At 42.7% G+C, this 16,891-nt stretch overlaps 1 pseudogene across 1 annotated transcript in view; it reads left to right on the plus strand.

Moving 5' to 3' along the window:
* The window catches only part of LOC110308020 (uncharacterized), a 173,916-nt pseudogene extending 167,674 nt beyond the window's left edge, over window positions 1-6,242 (plus strand). Inside the window, exon 5 of the transcript XR_015045353.1 lies at window positions 6,150-6,242. The product of XR_015045353.1 is annotated as an uncharacterized LOC110308020 (transcript). The remainder of the gene's footprint in view (window positions 1-6,149) is intronic.
* The last annotated feature ends 10,649 nt before the right edge of the window (window positions 6,243-16,891 follow it).

The raw sequence follows: 16,891 nt of genomic DNA on the forward strand, positions 1-16,891 counted from the left end.
CCTTCAAGACTTCAGTAGACCATCTTGTGGGGTTACTTGAAAGTTCCAGCGTGATTCACACTAGAAGTAGACGCTCATCATGAAATGGACACGAGATGCTAAGCAGCAAGAACAGATGGGCTTGACTGTTAGAACTGTCCGAACATCTACTGTCAGAAATGAAGACAGTAGAAAGCCCAGTGGCTTGCTGCTCTCTTTGAACTGGAGTTGGAGGGATTTGAAAGTGAAATGCTTCCGAATGAATGCACATGGGTTTGAACACTTGCTCCCCAGCTGGTGCCCAGCTCTCTCTGGGAAGGCAATAGAACCCTTAGTAGGTGGTGTCTCACTGGAGGAAGTGGGCTGCTGGAAGCTGGGCTTGAGGCTTGATTATCTAAACCTGCTTTCTGCTTACTGTTTACATGACTTCAGATGCAGTGTGACCAGCTGCCTCCCTAAACTGTAAGCCAAGGTAAACCTCTCTGTCCTTAAGGCACCTTTTGTTGGTCATTTTTGTTATAGAAACAAGAAAGCTAACTAATGGGAGTTACCATGTAAAGACTCTTAAAACCATAATTTAGGAAAGCGTCCGTCTGCTGACCCTACCATCTTGGACTCTTTGTGCCCAGCTAGGACGGCATAGAGCGTTGGCAGTAGATTTCAAATGCAGATGGTGACAGGGAGAAGGATTCTGAGGCTGAGGAGGTGATTCAGGGAAGTCATGAACCAAGGAAGTGGCAGGGCATTGCTAGCGCGGAGCAAAGGAGCCATGTGGCAATTTGGGGTGGAGTGGTGGGGTGGCGGGGACTGGCTTTAAATTGATTTATTGAGCACAGTGTATTGTATCACGTGTTGTGACACAAGTGTGCAAAACAAGATTCCCCTCTGAGACAGAATAGAAATCTGTACCACGGCTCAGTGTATTGTGGGGGTTGGTGGGGTGGAATGGGGAACTCTGAGCACAGTTCTCAAAAGAGCCCAGAAGAGCTTTGGATAGCAGCTGGCTTTGAAGAAACCTTCAAAGGAAGGTAATATCTAAACTGGTGTGCCGAAGGGGGCTAGAGGTTTGTTTGTTGTTTTTAACATTTTAAACATTTTTCCCTCCCAGGGGTAAAAAATGGAAGAGTGGCAAAGTAGCTGGAAAGAGTGTGAAGTGAGAGAGCATGGGTGGGGGGTGGGGCGGGATGGAATAGTAGACAGAGATACCTTTAGTCAGGGCTGGGTTTCCCCCTAATTCATTTGTTTGCTAAGCAAAAGCATCTAGAATTTATGGGGTAGCCAATCCTTTTCCCATCAAATGAGACAGTCGTAAGGATGTTGTACCTTCTGCTTGGACCAGGAGGGCTGTGCTCAGTTTCATCCCCCATAGAGAATAAGCTCTCTGAGGGTGGGTGACCACTTTCAGAAGTGACTCCTATCCTGTGAGACAACAGTAGGCACTAAAAACTAATTAGTGTCTCTGAGAATATTTGTACACATTATTTTTGTCTTCTAATAACGAGAAATGGGGAATTAAAAACTAATAAAGAGCAATTTGTTAGCTCCTCCTTCATCTTTTCTCCCTTGCCACCTACTCTCGCTATACTCCATATCCAAACATTACTCTTTCTTCTTGGACCCTAGCCTCAAACAGTAAAGTCCCCAATATCAAATAATACTGAAGTTGTGATGGCTCTTGGAACCAAGCTTATTGAAAGCCAAGTACTTACTCTCTTCATAGCTCCTCATAGATCCATAGCTACAGAATATGGGATCAGAGGAGTTTTACACACTTGTGAACTTCCCACTTGAGCTGTTACAGCCTTAAGGACAGACTTCTTGAGATGTGGAAGGGCCACATTCCTACAACATACAGGAGGCTTATCCTCACAGCTGACTGGTTTGCATCTCTGCAGAATATTCATGAGACAGAAAAAACTCTTCACCCACCCTGAAGGATGCCAAATCCAGGTGGGAAGCAATGGCCTTGATGAATTTTAACACTTGTCAGCTCAAAAATGTTCAGGGAGAACAAATTAAAGAGAACAGGTAGCTTGGCTCTGTGCTACCATCCTCGAGTCATCGATGCGGACATTTCTTTCTTACTGTACCTTTGAAGTTAAGCATTGGAACGCAAGAGTAGACAGCCTTCCAGTGCAGAACAGTGTCGAGCTTCGGGGACTTTTATTTGTTTGTTTGTTTGATACTTCTGTTGTGTAGTTGCCTTTCTCTTTGATCACCCTTTCTTCTGACACTAATTTAGTCATGTTATGACTTTTGTCTTTCCCATAAGCTTGTATTGGGTCATGGAAATTAATTTTTTTCTTTCTCCTACTAGTTTTGGGGCATGCAAATAAACTTCTGTTTATCGGTACCCGCATAACTCACCTACCACAATCTGCTCTGTCTTTCCCTCAGAGGTATTTAGTTTTCCTCATAAATTTGTTCAGACTGTAGAATTTCATTGTAAATTAGAATATAATGAAATCTGTTAATCCCCAATGCTGGGCTAAATATGCTCTTCTCTCAGCAAGCCTTTCTCCAGAGCTGCAAATTAATAGCTAACTAATATCGTCCTGGTGGAGCTGGTGGCCGGGTGTTAAAAATCCTCAGTATAAACTGTTTTTAAGGGTCCTTAAGTACTTCAGAAGTCTCCATTTCCATAGTAGCACTTGATATGGTAATTATATATGGTTCTCCTGTGTTCATTAAAATATGAGCCTAAGGGCTCCTTTGGAAGTTACCTTCCCATAGGTTGAAAGTAATAAAATTGGTTTGCTTTCAAAGGGGGGGGGCTGTAATTTGGTGCCTTCACTAATGTATAGAACCCCCTCCCTTTATTCTTTCCTATCAGGTAGCAAGTGGAGGATTTTTTACAAACGAGGGGTGTCTAGCTAGAAGGTGCCATTGTATTTACTTACAGTTGTCCCCGTCTTCTTGGCTCCTGTAGCTAGTTCATGTCTAGCCTTGTGTTTCCTTGTTTGCACTTGTTTCCAAAATAAAAATAAAGATCCCCATCATCTTGGTGAGACAGCTTTTCAGAAAGTTGTGGGGTAGGAGCTGAGGTGAGCTAGAGATGTTGTTCCATTGGTGGAGGGTGAGTGCTTCCTTTCATAGCAGGCATTGTGCCCTGGACTTAAGCCCCAGCACCACACAGAGCAGGAGTCCTGGCGTGACCCTGTTGTTCCTTCCTGCAGGAGATGGAAGCAGGAAGATCGGAGGGTCAAGGTCATCCTCAGCTCCATAGCGAGTTCCAAACCAGCCCGGGCTACATTAGACCCTTCCTCAAAAATCAGTAAATAATCCACTGTGGTCGACAGAGGTAGTTCTAGGACGGCCAGAGAAACCTTGTTCTGAAAACTGAAACCAAACAAACAAATAAGTAAATGAACAAATAAATTTGAAAACAAGTCACCAAGGGAAGAACAACTTGAATACTATAAAAGGATAAATGAATAAATTAATTGTAGTATGTACACATAATGAAATGTTATTTGGCCTTAACAAAGGCAGAAAAGTCATATGCATGGTGCCCTGTGAAATGAACTGTACAGCAAAGGACAAATGCCATGGGATTTCTATCCGAGTTAGGAAAAAATCTAGACCAGGCCAATGCACAGATATAAAAACAGGTTGGTGGCTACCTAGGAGTTGGGGTGAGAGAATGCAGTGTTAATATTGGATGTGTTCAGGGGTGCCACTTTATAAGGCCAAGAGTTCTGCCTTGGATGGTGGTGCTAGTGATGAAGTCATCCCACTGTGCTGGTGGACCAAAAGGGATTACAATGGCAAACTTTGTGTACGTTTTCATATAGTCAAAATAAAAGAACTGTAAAAAGAAGAGCTATGAGTGGTGCTGTATGCCTTTAATTTCAATACTTGGAGGCAAAGGGATCTCTGAATTCAAGGGCAGCCTGGCCTACTTACAGAGTGAGTTTTAGGACAGCCAAGACTATATAGAGGAGACACTGTATTGGGGGGGGGGGTAGATGGGAAGGGGAAGGGTGGGGAAAAGAGGAGAAAAAAAATGTTTTTTAAATGAATTTATTCCTTGAGACACAGTCTCCTGTAGCTTTGAAGTCACCCTAGCTTTAAATCCCCCCTCTGCTTCCTCCTTCAGACGGCTCATTTGCCCACTAGGCTTGCCATAAAGGGAAAACCCTTGATACCAGCTTTGTTTTTAAGATTTATTATTATATGTAAGTACACTGTAGCTGTCTTCAGGTGCACGAGAAGAGGGCATCAGATCTCATTATGGGTCTGGGATTTGACCTCAGGACCTTCAGAAGAGCAATCACTGCTCTTATCCGCTGAGCCATCTCTCTAGCCCCGATACCAGCCTTTAATACTCACAAATTTGGGGCTTAGTGATTAAGAGGGCTTACTGCTGCAGCAAAGGTTTGGAGTTTGGATTCCTGCACTCATATCAGGGAGGTAACATGTAAAAACTCCAGCTCCAAGGGATCTAATCCTTTTCTGGCCTCAATGAGGACTTGCGCAAGCAAGTCTGTGTACCTACCTACCTACCTACCTACCTACCTACTTATCTCTTTATCTAACTACATAAATAAGTAGAATAAATCTCATAAGTTAGATTGTAAAACTATTGATTACTTTTGCTAATTTTCAGTGTTCATATAAGTAATCAAAATTATAAACTATATTACAATGTAAATGAAATCAAAGGTATAAAACCTTAAAATGAAAAAAAAAAGATTACATTTAATGTTAGTACAACAGACAAATTCTAAACGATGTCCAATTCGTTTCTTAATATGTGGTGTTTGTGTCTCCTGTGCAGACATTTTCTAATTTGGCTGTAACATATGGTGAATAGAAATCCCTATTACTGTTCTTTTCTTTGAATTTGGAATTCCTGGAACATGAAAATTGATACATGTTTAAAAGCAAAGAAGACTGAACTCAGTGAGAGCCTTTAAAGTTAATAAGAAGCGTCTGGGGAATTGTTAGCAGGCAAACTTTGGTTTACTGGAGTGGGTGTGGCCTGGCATTCTGCATTTCTATAGAACTGGCCTGGACCCCAGCTTTACAGAACCTGAAAGCCTATGGGTGGCTGTTTTCTTCAGAGTTAAGGACTGTTGTATTACTGACTTTGCTGTTGTGACAAAAAATACCTGTAAAAAGGAGCTTAAAGAAGTGGAAGGATTTATCTTGGCTCACAGTTTGAGGTATATTGCTTCCTGGCAGCGAGGCAAAGTGGCTGGCTGGTCACAATGCTACCACAGTCAGGAAGCAGAGAGTGATGAAGGTCGGTACTCAGGTAGCTCTTCCTCTTTATGTAGGCTGAAATCCTGACCCGTGGAATGATAGGTAGCCTTTTTACCTCAGATACTTCATCTAGAACCTCTCCTAGGTGATTCTAGTCCTGTCAAGTAGATGTTAGTGCTAACCATCACACCTACATATCAGGACTCATGACATCAGTGCTAACCATCATACCTGTGCATGCCAGGACTCATGACATCACTGCTAGCCATCATACCTGTGCATGTCAGCATGCGCTCGCTCATCTGCTCGTTGGCATCCTTGGTTTTGTTCACGTGTATCGTATAATTTTTGCTTATGGCTTCTGCCATCTGGAAACGTCTTTCATTCGATTGTGGCGGGGTATTTTGCTATGGTAAAATGAGAGGAAGTGAGGCGGTGTTGTCTTTCGAAGAATGGCCTGGGTCTTCCTTCCCATTTTTCTGTGGCTCTCTGGTCATGTTTGCTGGGGAATGCTGACTCAGCAGAAATGTCAGCCCGTGTCAGGATTCCTCTCTCCATTAAAGTTCAGGTGTGTTAAATACTTCCTGAGCACCGAGGATGTTAAGGGCATGGCGTTTGTCTTCAGAATAGATCCCTGGGACTCCTGCCTTGGAGCACATTGATGCATTCCTCCTGACCAGGTACGCTCCTGAGAGCCACCTGCCCCTATCCAGTCTACAGTACCAACCTCATCCTCACATTGTCATGTTCATGCTTTTTTTGTTTTGTTTTGTTTTGTTTTACATTTCTGTGTCTTCAGTGACTGAAGTGGAGAATCGCTTTCTGTTCTCAGACAAAGAGAGCTTGCTCCCTTCTGTAAACCGTCTTTTTCTAATTGTGCCCACACTTTATCAGTTCTAATGTAGATCATGATATCATCAGCATTGGCTAACAATTATTTTTCATCATTTTCTAACTCCTAGAAAGTACTGTCTTAAACCTCACCAATGTCAGTGGCGGCGGCGGCGGCATCACCATCACCATCAGAGAAAAAGAAATATGCCTTTATGTCATGGTAAGAGGTAGGATTTGAACCTATTTCCTTAGATCCCCTCATGGCCTCCTATTGGTTCTCTACCCTGGATCTGTGGGATGGTGACTGAGATGGTTTGATCCTTGTGCTTCGTCGTTTTGTCACAGTTGGCCTTAGATATGGGGATTTCCTGGGTCCAGGTGAATCTGTGCTCCTTGCTTATTGCTGGAAATAAAGCATATCGATGGCATGTAGGAAGGTGTCAAACAAAAGGATGTTTAGGGAGAGGAATGTCCAGCACGTCTTCACTCTGTTATTTCCTAGACAGGGCATGAACCTCCTCTGGGAAGCGGTGGAGGGGAGCAACTGGCAGCTCCTGGTAGTGTCAGCCTCACTGTGCGTTATACCATGCAGTACTCGGTCCTATGGTTTCCTTATCCATCCCGTCCCTCACCCACTAGGTCTAGGATGATGTGTGTATATATATATGTAGTATGTATTTTAGGGGCAGTTAAAAAGAACTTAAGAAATTGCCAGTCTATTTTTAGGACACTCTAAAGCACTCCTGTTTCAATTTAACATAAATCTGGTTTGAACCAAAGGTTACATAAACATATCTCACCCCATGGAAAAAATAATGGTGAAGATTGGAGAGGGGAGGGAATGAACCCCTGGGGCTAGCTGGCCATCAGCATAGGCTAAAAATGATCAACTCCAGGTTCAGCTAGTTCCTGTCTCAAGGAATAAGGCGGACAGTCTTTGTACATATGCACACATACATGCAAATACTAATACCTCCCTCTCCCTCCTTCCTCTCTCCTTATCCCTCCCCTCCCACATCTCCTCACACACCCACATGCACGCAATCTGATTTTGAGATTTACGGTAGTTCTGACTAAACTAGAAGTGGCACTCTATTCAAAGACACCTGCTCATTAGCTGTGACTCTTGTCAGATTTCTGGCATGGTCGGGTGGGGTGTCAATGCTCAATCTCCCGTGCTTCACTGTGCATGTGTAGCCCGGGCTGTTGAACGTCGTATTTATATCCAAGTCTGTGTCTGAGAGCCCGGGTTTTAAGACAAGTGGTTACACGGAGCCCTCCAAGCTGCTAGTCTGTTCCTATGAGATGACTCTTCCCTGGGCTGGAGGACCTTGTTCACATTGCAAACTAAGAATCTGCAGAAAATTAAGGGTACTTGAGTTATAATATTTCAAGGCTAGGATGATATTTCAAAGGGAAAATGCTAATTGTAAAGAGCTTTCTTTCCCCCACACCTGGAGCTCCTTTTCCTGGTATTGGCTCACTGCTGATTTTCATCAATTGGACTGTCAGTGACTAGGGAGGGGGAGTCTAAGAGTTCACTCACCGGGAGGCCAGAGGGAAGTATCTACCAGTGATTAGGAAATGAGCAAAGGAGTTTCTCACCTACCTTCCCGCAGACCTGGGTTTTCTAGGAGTGCTGGGGAGCATGGGCTTCCCACATGGAAAACTACATCATTACTAAGGTTAATGTAGTTCCTTCTAGGGGCTGTTTGTAAAGTCCTTGCCATGCAGGCACGAGAAGATGAGTTGACATCTCAGCACCCATGCCGAAGCTGGTGAGATGCTTCGGCTCAGTAAATCCAGTGGAAAGCAAAAGCAGGCAGATCCTTGAAATGAGCTGGGCAGTGAGCAGAACTGAATCAGCTCCGGTGTGAGAGGAAGACCCTGTCTCAGGAAAGAGAGTGAGTGAATAAGAGATCAGTGCTGACCTCTGGCCTCCATGGATGCTTATATTCAGACATAGACACACACACAGAGACAGACAGTCAGACAGACAGACAGACAGACTGGATGCTTATATTCAGACATAGACACACACGGAGAGACAGACAATCAGACAGACACACACACACACACACACACAAAACCTTCTGGTCACTCTTTGATGTACATGACTTCATGAAAAGCTGGGGGAGGCATTACCTCAGTCTGGGATTCCTGCCACCTGGACTGACAGTAAATAGACTTGCTGCTTCCACCCAAGGGCAACCACCCTGGAGCAGCTAGCTGGTGTGGGCCATTTTTCCGCCATCACTTTTGCCCCAGCCTTGCCAGTCTTCGCTTGACATTTGGCTTGTGAATATGGCTTCGGTGAAGCTAGCTATTGTTTCTTTAAAACAAAGTGTGTGGGGTGTGTGTGTGTGGGGGGGAGTGACAAGGACAATAACAGAGAAAAATGAGGTGGGGAGAGGGAATCCTGACTCTCACACAGGCAGAGGTCTGAGATTCCCAGCCTTCTTTTTCCCTTGCGCATTCTTCACTGTCACTCCAAGAGACTTATTTTCTGACATTGGTTCAGGGACCCAAACCACAGGCTTTGCAAATGTGCCACATTTCTAGGCTTCTGCCCTATGAGTGTCCCCTTGATACCTCAGAGGCATTACTGCAGTGCTACCTCAGGAAATCTACCCCAGTGCTCTGGTCTTGTGTTGGGGTTGTAAGCAGAGTTGGTCTTGGATTTGTAGTTTGGCAGTCACTTCATAGAAGATTAGCTGCATTCAAATTGTGTCAATAAATTTATTGAGCACTTACAGTGTACCCTTAATTCTCCTGTTTTTTATTTTATTTTATTTTTTAATGTGGACCTTGAATACTAGTTGTTAATAGTTACTTTTCTTGTTGCTTTGATAAAGTACCTGATGAGAGCGATTTCATTTGGAAGGACACCCTTCTTTTGGCCCTCAGTTTGAAGGTATAGCCCATCATGGCAGGGAAGTAGTGGTGGCCTGAGTGTGAGATGGCTGGTCATGTGCCATCCACAATCAGGAAGTGGGGAGAAGGAGAGGGAGAGAAAAGAATGCTGCTGTTTTGCTTTTTCTTTTCTGTATAGTCTGGGACCCTAGCCAATGGGATGCTGCTGCCTATATTTAGTTGGATTTCTGGCCTGTTAAACCTCTCTGAAAACACTCTACAAACATTCCCCAGACCGGGCAGTCTTGATTAGTATCCACAGAGCAAGCAGCTCATGAATTTATATGTCATCGTAGTACAGGGTCTCTGTTACTCTTTCCTAATTGGCCCAATGTTAGTACATGTGGTACGAAAATGGGCATTGTCTTTAGTCCGTCTCAGTGCCTGTTCGTTAGGAAGTCAAGGGGAACTCAGATTAGCAAACTCTACAAATGCTTCTGTATTTATTTCTGCAGTGTTTCTGGTAATCCACTTTTAACCATGTATTTCTACCATTCCCTACCAGGTACTTTATGAGTCCCTCCTCTCACTGGTGTAAGATAAGTGCCCGACAGAAACACCTTAAGGATGATGGTTTTAGTCTTGAAGTTTGAGGGGATAATGGCCATCGTGGTGATGGTATGTGTGGGAGCAGGAGCCTGGCTGCCTGTGTTCTGCCTGCATTCTAGAAGCAGAGAGGGATGAGTGCCCCCTTTCATCTAGTTTGCTTTTCTTTTCTTCTTCTTTTTTTCTTAATGTGATATGAGAATCCCATCCCATGAATGGTGTCTTCCTATCTCCGATAAACTAAATTAGAAACCCACTTCCAGTCAGATTCATCTCCAACATGATTCTAGGTCCTGTCAAGTTGACCATCATAGTCATCATGCCTTTGGGTACCATCTCAAGTTGCTTCTGTCTGTTTTCCTCTGAAGGTCATTTATAGTAAAGTGTAGAAAAGCTAAGAATTTTGGCATAGGTCGTGGACCTTTCCCCCAATAGAATTGTTCTGACTTTGCCATTGAGAGTGCACAAATTCTGTACAGGAAGCAGGGGTCAGTATGTTGTTTCTTCACCCTCAAGTTCTGCATAAGACAAACATGAGTATGAAAAGACATTAACACAGGGCACTAAGTAAAGGCTGGGGACAGGCTTTAATACTTGGGCCCTGTACTTAGTGTGGAATGTATATGAAATGCTTTGGAAATCCTTACTTTACAAACCAGACTGCTATAAGAATGGATACTGAAAGATTATGTCATATTTCTTCTCTCAGTTTCCCAATATTAATCTGAATAAGAGCAACTATAAACTAAAGAAAGGTTTTAGGTCACAAGAAAGGGGTATTATGCTATATAATATCAGTGCAGTTCTAGGGGTATTTCAGACAATGTCCAGGTAAAATTGTCACATATCCATCAACAACATACACAGGGTATTTCCATTGATTGACCCACTGTTACCTGCCAGGACTCCAAAGCTCTTTATGTTTCCCTGGTGGGTTTTGAGCAATAGTGGAAGATTATACAAGTGAGGCTTCTCAGTTATCTGGTCGACCTCTGAATCCAGACCTATCATACAGATGTTTTTACAAGTGTTTTAGTTTGCCACATTAACAAATTGCCATTCTGTTACCTTTCTATCACTGGGTATGTTAGTACCTACATGTAGATACAGCACTTAAGAAGTGGAGGCAGGAGGATCATCTTTAGCTACTTAGTGAGTTTGAGCCAGGCGTGGGCTACAAGTAACCCTGTCTCCAACACTCTGCACATAAACAAACAAACCAACTCATAGTTGCCTCTTTCTAAGCTTGTAGTACAAAACTTGTAAGTTGTCTCCAAGACTGAAAGCAACTAGCTCTAACTCTGTGATGATTTGTGTAAGTTGTTGATTTGATGAGTCTAGAACCATCAGAATTGGGTTGGACATCTTGACAATGCCTCTGGGGGAGTGACTTGATTGTGTAGTTGAGATTGGAAGTTTTGCCCTCTCTGGGTAGCATCATTCCCTGACTGCAGATCCAAGGCTCCATAAAAACAGAGTGAGCTACATGCCCACTTGGGGCACTCTCCTCCTGATTGTGGATGTGATACCAACAACTCTCTCAAGCTCCTGCCTGTGTGACTTTCCCCATAATGATGGACTATACTCTTGCCCTGTAAGAGGACATAAAACTCTTCCCTTTAAGTTGATTTTCTCAGGATATTTTATCACAATCAAGGAAATGAAACGAAGACAAACTCTTTATGTGATTGAAGGTTATTGTTAATTAGCACCTTAAATTCATCTATAAGCTGGCTTTTTGGTCCTTCAGTGTTAATCATACATTTAAGTGCTCTTGTTTGCAGAGGGAGGGGGGATGGGATAGGACATTTCACGGGGAGTGGGTGGACTGGAAAAAGGGATAACATTTGAAAAGTAAGTAAAATATCCAATAAAAAAGATGAAAAAAATGCTCTTCTTTATTCATATTCTGTTGAAACTAAACCACTGTGCATTCTCAGAGATTATGGCCTTTGATTATTGAGTTTGATGGGAGGATATTCCCTGTCACTGTGTGGGTACTTACTTCCTGAGGCATCTGCTTGTTTACTTGAGTTTTGGTAGTCCAGTTGAGAAGTCAGGTGAGACGATGAAGATGCCTGTATCCCACCTATAGCAAAGAAAGAATGAACTTAACACATGAGGCTGTTTGCCAGTGATGGCTGAAGAAGCACCTTTGAAGTCAAGGCTGTCATGGCAGGGATATCTCATTCATTGTATTATAGTAAGTCCCAATCTTCTGCCTCTTAGGACCAGCCTGTCAGTATCTCTTGCCTGTTCTGACTGGTAGAGATGTCAAGATCTCCACAATGCTAGTCCTTATCTCATAACTACAAGAGGGAGCTTCCTTTGAGATGTTGAGAAGTGTCTGGGAAATTCTCCAGCTTTATGTTTACTTTATCTGTCTCAGTCTGTTTCTTCTGCTATAACAAAATAACTCAGATGGAGTTATGTAAAATAACTCAACTTCTAGCCATAGACATTCCTCACCACTGGACCCTGAGAGTCCCAGATGAAGGTACTAAAGATTGAGTGTGTAGTCTCACTACCTTCAAAATGGCATTTTTTGGGGGGTTGAAGACCTAGCTCAGCACGTGCTGCTCTTCTAGAAAACCTGAGCTCTGTTTCTGGTACCCACACAGGGTGGCTCTCAATGATCTGTGATTCCTGTCCCTGAGGATTCTTCTCTCTTTTTTTAGCCTCCAGGGGCATGCCCATACCCCACCCCCAAACACACGTGCATACATGTAAACAAATCCTTATAAAGGAAAACCAAAATGGTACGCTATTGCTCTTGCCCTCTTAAGTGTGGGATGTTAGAAGGTTCATGGGTGATGGGATGCTGGCTTCTCCATGGAAGAAGGATTGAACAGGAATTTGCAAGAATTGCAAGGCTTGACTTTAAGTGCACAAATCCCGTTGGTGAATAAATATGGAGTGCTCATAGCCTCATCAGCTCCTCAAGGGGCCCACTAATTAAGCACCCCTTTCCTTTAGAGGGTGAGTTCTTACACATGCAGCTTAGGGCACACATGCTTTCAAATGCCAGGGCTATCTCTAGTAGCTTTAGTTCTGCTGCCTGCTAAGACCTTTCAGCAAGTTTGGCTTGCTTTGAGAGATGCATCAGACTCTGTAAGCTGTTTTCAAGCACAAGTGCTCTTTGGTGCTTCCTCCCATCTTTGTAGGTTCCCTTGCTGCCTGTGGGCAAAGCAGAGAAGATGGGTCCTTTCCCAGGGGTTTTTAGTTTCATGAACACTTGGGAGTCAAGGCCTTGTCTTACTCATCTTTCCTCTGGTTGTTTTCACTGGGCTCTTAACTAAAAGATATGAACTTGTAGCTCGGATGAAATCGCTGGGCAGTAGAGGAGAATGTTAACTGGAGGCAAAGTCAAAGTCAGAAGTGTCTACTGTTTCCTATTTGGAAGGCCTTTGACAAGTAAGCTATTTTAAGCATCAATTTCTCATCTCTAACACAGGTAGCATATCTTATTTTACGTTGGAGCCACTGGGGAAATCTAAGGGGATAAGGTATACATTAGAACCCCACAAGTTGAAAAAATGAGTAGCTATCTGTCCAATGCAATGTGCTAAGTGCCATTGGAGATTTAACCCATTGGGATGAAGATCTCATAGGGTCGAAAGTGAGAGACCCTGATTTGAATCTCAAATGTGATCTTTTTAGCTGTGTGACTTGCAATAAATTGCTCAATCTCTTAAATTTATTTTGAGCATTCCCAAACCGTGGATAATGTGAGAAATGTGCTGATGTATTGTTAGACCAAAAATGACCATGGGCACTGCAGTGCCATTATTATCTTCTAAATGGCTTGGTGCAGTGATTTGAAGATATAGTTGTTGGGTGTATCTAAAAATATCACACTGTTATAATCCTGGGAAATTAAGGGAGCCGTTCCTGGAATCCAATTTGTAACTAATGGAAAGTGGGAAGCTTGTCTGGGAATCTGCACACCCACAGAGGGACACTGGTCATTTCTTTAGCTTCCATTCAAAGTCATTTAGCTTGTTTCCCTCTCCCTCCTTGATTCTCTTTCTCTCCCTTGCCTTCTCTTCCTTTCTTATTCCTTCTTCCTTTTCTGATCTTAAGATAAAGGAAACGTTCCCCATCTTGCTTCTCTTCCTACCCAGTTAATCTATTGGACGTAGAGATGCTTTTCAGTTCTTTGATATCTGAATGCTTCCATTTTTATAAGGGAGATAAATATATTTGTCTCACTAGGTAAGGTGATTGCACAGGCAAAGCAGCATGAGGGTGGAGCTGGGAAACTCACACATGCATAGATGCGCTTCTGCCCTCTGCTTGGAAAAAGCCCTTTGAGTTGACTTAACATTATTAGAATAGTTGAGATATGTTGGTAAAGTTATTATTTTAAATTATTTAAAGTTAAAGGTTTGTTTCTTAAGGTGACATTGTATTTTACGGTTCAAAACAGCAGAGAATATAGTTGAAGTCATCTTTCTGATTTTGTGTGTGTTTGGATGGTGTATGCCTCTGTGTGTGTGTGTGTGTGTGTGTGTGTGTGTATTCATACAGCACATATGTTGATGTTTCCTTGATGACTGTTAAACTTGTTTTTCTATCTATCTATCTATCTATCTATCTATCTATCTATCTATCTATCTATGTATTTTTATTTATTTATTTATTTATTTATTTATTTATTTATTTATTTATTTATTGGGACAAGTTCTGTCATTCGCCTAAACCTTGAGCTCACCAGTTTTGGTCAGACTGAATAGCAGGCAAGCTCCAGGAATCCTCCTGTCTCTGCCTCCCCAGTGTTAAAAATCCACCAGTGCACCTGGCTTGTTCTGTGAGTGACAGGTTGAGAACTCAGGTCCCCATCCCTGAATAGCAGGCACTTTACCTTTGAGCCATCTCCTCAGCCCGGAAGTAATCTTTATAAATAACAGGAATGGAAGTTTACTAGTGAAACTTTATGGAATACAGCAGCAAAAAGTGTGGTGTCCAAACCAGAATTAAGGAAAACATCAAAAATTCAGTTTGGTGGGGTGTAGTTCTGGAGGATCAAACTCGTGTCTATCCACAGGCTAGTCAGGCTTCTTTCCAACTGAGCTATATACCCTGATTTCTCAAAATGCAGTTTTAACAACTAGGCAGAAACATCTTAGTGTCTCATAGGCAAATGAACAGTTACACAGTAAGGATACAAAAGACTTGGTGGGAGTAGATAATAAGTAGAATTAAGGGTTTTGTTATATTTTTTCTAATCCTGAGATTTTTTTTTTAATTGTATGACACTTATTTCCAGGAGTGTGTCATACTGTTTTTGCCATGTTATTGCTCTCTAATCTATAGTGTTGAGTTTGTTATGATTTAGACTGTCTGCTATCTCATAACAGACATTCAGGATTCCAGATCCAAGAGAAGGAAGGCATAAGAAACTTCCCTGGCTTATGAGAACAACCATGGGCATTTGGTGTATTCTTCTGTCTAGAACTTAGAAAAGGCAAATTTTGCAGATGTGTCACAGGTGACCCTCTCTTGCACTCTGGGCTTTCCTAGCTCTATAGGTTGACTGGGAAAGGTAGAAGAGGAGAAAGGCTCATCACTCAGTGTTTTATAGAAAATCAGAGGGAAAGTCCAAGCCTCACCCACAAGAATAGGGTGTCTGCAAGAAGGCAAGTGTAGTATTGACCTTCTTGGTTGGTAGTCTGCTCAGGAAGACTTGCTACCTATCTCTAGGTAGGCAGGCAGGAAACTGAACACAGAAGAAAGACAGGAGGTGAGATTTTGAGACTTTAAGTGGACCAGCTTTTCTGCCCTGTGTGTAGGTTGGCAAGAAAAAGCAAGCACACTTGGAAGACAGTGAAGCTATGAGCAGTGGTGGGTCCTGATCTGTGCTGCCTGCAACATTCTCAGAAGGCTAACTGGCTTTTGGTAATAGGAAACTCTTCTATCAGGGATGCTATACATGCAGTAAGTCATGTAGGGTCGTTATTAGAAGACTTAGTGACTTAGCCAGAGAAGCTATCATGGTAGATAGTGAAGGAAGACGTTTTTTCTATCCCATCTCAATGGAGGAGGGATATGGTGAACAAGAGAAAATAAAACCTACTACTTCCTAGTTAGAATTCAGGTAATAGCTTTGCCTGGTCATGGTTTATGCAAAACCAAGGTAGAATTTGAGAATGAAATTTAGATTGACCTAGAGTATAATCAGTAAAAATGACCTCCCCAATTATGGGATCTACCCAAGGTGTCATTAAAGATAGGAAAAGAATTTAAAAATAGAAATTTGGCCACTATCTTAGTTAGGGCTTCCCATGGCACCTCTTATAAAAAAAAAAAAAAAAACATTTAATTGGGGCTGGCTTCCAGTTTCAGAGGTTTGCTCTGTTATCAGTATGGCAGGAAACATAGTGTCATGCAGGCAGACACAGTGGTGGAGAAGGAGCTGAGAGTTCTATTATCTTGATCCACAGGCAGCCAGGAGACTCTGTTCCACATTGGGTGGAGCTTGAGCATAGAGGAGACCTCAAAGCCTGTCCCCAGGGTTACTGCTTTCTCCAACAAGGCCACATATCCGAATAGTGCCACTCCCCATGGACCAAGCATTTAAACACAGGAGTCTGTGAGGGCCATACCTGTTCAAACCACTGCAGGAACTCCAAAGAGAGTAAAGTCAAACTGTTCCTGCTGTCTGCTGAGCTGGTAATAACACAGCATTTTCACAGATTCTCTTCTCTATGTCATGATGACATTAAAGATTTAGCCTCCATCCACATCAAGCTATAAGTATTTTCAGGTATGTGATCTGCATGTGGAAATTCTCTCAGTGTTAGGTTTGTAGACCTGCTCACATTGTGGGCAATGTGAGTCCTATCTGAGAAGAAAAGATTCTCAAGCTTTTAGGGTTTAATGTAAGAGGTTTGTTTGTGATACACATGGTCTCTTTGTATACAAATGGACATGTTTTCACTTTAAGAATGAGGTTCCCATTGTCCACAGTGCATAGGGCAGCTCCCGGGACACATAGAGGACAGACAAAATAATACCAAGATGTGTGCTTAACTATTGAGTTGAAGGAGACTCTGGACTTCTTATTTGCTTAAGGAAGACTCTAGACATCAAACCATACCAAGTCAACACAGCTTCTTAAAAAGCTACTTCACAAAGGGATACCGAACATTTCCCTTAATGTTTTGCTGAGAGCTGGTGGGAAGTGGATACAGGATTTCATGTTTCAGCACCCTAGGGTTTTATCGTGCATATAATCCCCCGTCTCTGTTGAGATTTTAAAGGGGGATTAGGGCTTGAGTGGAAGAGTTGGCAGTTGAGGCATACCACACAAAACTTGTTAAATCTCATTCTTCCTGGTTGCTTTTAAGTTTTGGGAACAGATCAATCCTAGGGAACACTGTAAGGAATCACAGGGCAAAAGGAGCAGGAG

The sequence above is a fragment of the Mus caroli genome, unplaced genomic scaffold (assembly GCF_978045245.1).
Source record: "Mus caroli unplaced genomic scaffold, Mus_caroli_1 scaffold_15, whole genome shotgun sequence".
Lineage (NCBI taxonomy): Eukaryota > Metazoa > Chordata > Mammalia > Rodentia > Muridae > Mus > Mus caroli.